The sequence below is a fragment of the Gossypium arboreum genome, chromosome 13, assembly GCF_025698485.1.
Source record: "Gossypium arboreum isolate Shixiya-1 chromosome 13, ASM2569848v2, whole genome shotgun sequence".
In the NCBI taxonomy this organism is placed as follows: Eukaryota; Viridiplantae; Streptophyta; class Magnoliopsida; order Malvales; family Malvaceae; genus Gossypium; species Gossypium arboreum.
In genome coordinates, this window is record NC_069082.1 from 37602819 (window position 1) to 37605222 (window position 2404).

The 2404-nt window shown below is 32.9% G+C and overlaps 1 non-coding gene across 1 annotated transcript; it reads left to right on the forward strand.

The window, feature by feature from the left end:
- Positions 1–254: 254 nt before the first annotated feature.
- On the forward strand, positions 255–361 carry LOC128287005 (small nucleolar RNA R71). Its single transcript, XR_008277705.1, has one exon. It is a non-coding gene; the product is annotated as a small nucleolar RNA R71 (small nucleolar RNA).
- Positions 362–2404: the final 2043 nt, after the last annotated feature.

The following is a 2404-nucleotide window of genomic DNA, read 5'->3' on the forward strand; positions in this document are numbered from 1 at the left end:
GCATAAAAGACATAGAGGATACCTGGGCTGCTAAAAAAGCAAGTGTGTCCACTTCATGTATTCCTGCTACTTGTCTTTCTGAGGCTTCTCGATTGGTTGGCCACTGATAGTTATTATTGGCAATTATTTCAATAATCTCATAAACATCGTTAGAAGACTTAGAAAGAAGGGCTCCATTTTCCAAAGCATCCACCATCGTTCTAGTATGAATACTGAGACCAATATAGAAATTCTCCATTTGAATATAGTAAAGAATGTCGTGATGAGGGCACTTTTGTAATAACTCCTTGAACAGCTCCCATGCCTTACGTAAAGATTCTTTATCAAGTTGCTGAAATGAAGTGATTTCATTTTGGATCTTGGCGGTTAAAGATGGAGGGAAATATTTCATTAAGAAATGTACAACCAACTTTTGCCATGTAGTTATGGAACCGGACGATAGGGAGTTCAACCACGCTCATGCTCTATCTCTTAAGGAGTATAGAAATAATCTCAGTCTCAAGGCATCCTCAGTCACCCCGACTAGTTTAAATGAGTCACTCACTTCCATGAATAGTTGATGATGAATGTGTGGATCTTCAGTAGGAATCCCACTAAATTGACCCATATTTTGCAACATTTGGAACATAACAGGCTTTAGCTCAAATTGTTGTGCCTCGATTTTGGGTCTCCTAAAACTTGGATTGAGTTCGTTGAATAGATGAATGGCATATTGTCGAATGGCACATTTCTATCATCGGCAACAATGATCGGATTGTGAGTATTTATAAGCAAATTTTTCTTCTGAATTTTGGTTTGGATTTTCGAAATTCATATCTTCGATCCTTCTTTGGTTCGCTTGTATTTTCCTTTGTCAAAATGTCCTTTCAATTTCAGGGTCTATGAGGAGTAAGTCAATAATTTGATCAATACTTATAAACACCTAGAACAAAAAAAAGTGGAATTAAAATTTTAAAAAAAAGAGACCAAAATGCAAAATTAACAATTTCACAAACAATGTTTTTTTAAAAACAATCCCCGACAACGAGGCCAAAAACTTGGAACTACGAAAATGTGCAAGTGTACACAATTGCAACAAGTAATAAAATGGCACATAAATGCCGAGTTATTGTATCCATAGGGAGTGTGAAAAGAATTATTTATGAATGCAACATAAAAATTGGTGAAGAAAAATATTTTAATTTGGGGAGGTGATTAAAAACTAAGTAAAATAAATAAAGAGGAAATAAAAGTTCCAATGCATGATTTTAAAAGATGATTTTAATCAAGATGACATAATTGTGTTAGATTAATTACATTTCTTAACTTAGAATTACTAAACTCATGTTCATGTTGTTACGAATAAATTCACGGCAACTTGGTAATTTGATAACTTATGAACATACTCATCTTCCAAAATCCATTTATCTCTTGACTATATTTCTATGTCAATTCAACCAATTAAACAAATTTTAATAAGCAAATGTGTTAATGCACTTATGAAATTAAAATAAATCTCTTGTACATATCTCTATGCCAATTCAAACAATTAATTCAATCCCATAAACACATAAAAGATTATGTGAGGTAACAATATATTCATACCTTGAAACAGTTTAATTGCAATAATCTTGCAAGTTATGCAAGGCTAATGTATCAATAGATACCGCTACTAATTTAACCCTCAACTACCTTAGATTATTAAACATACACTAATTAGGTATCATGTCAATTAATTACAATTTCAATCCATTTAAATAATTAATTTATTAGTTACCTTACAATTGTACTGCAAGAATAACTTATTCATGGTTTTACTTAATCAAGCATCTTACCAAATCCTATAACAACATAAACACAATTTTAATAAGTGAAGTGGACAAAATACAATCAACCTAACACGAATTAAAGTTAAGCCATATTAATTAAATTAAACATATCAACATCACAATTATTCATAGATATGTTCATAACAACAACAATAAAATTAAAAGGATAAGGAACAAGAATCAAATCCGGTGTTTCTCTGAGGCTTGACTAGTCTGCTCCGCTCCTCCTTCTCCACTTGTTCTTGTTGAACTGAGACTTCCATGAACACTTGAATGCTGATCCAAAAGGTGGTGGAAGGACTCTTTTTCAAGAGGTGAAATCGGCAAGGGAATGGGGAAGAAAATGAAGAATAACGGAAGGGGATTGAATGAGAGAGAAGTGAAAGGATGAAAGGTTTTGAGATGTGTTTGAAATGAGCAGCCAAGGGGGTATTTTATGTTAAGTATGTAACACCTATAACCCGTATCCGTCGTCGGAATAGGTTAAGGGGCATTACTAGACTTGTAACTTATAACAAAACAACCAAATATCAAATACCATTTCAAATCAATAAGATACCATTCATTCATGTTCATTACGAAATTGAACCGAGCAT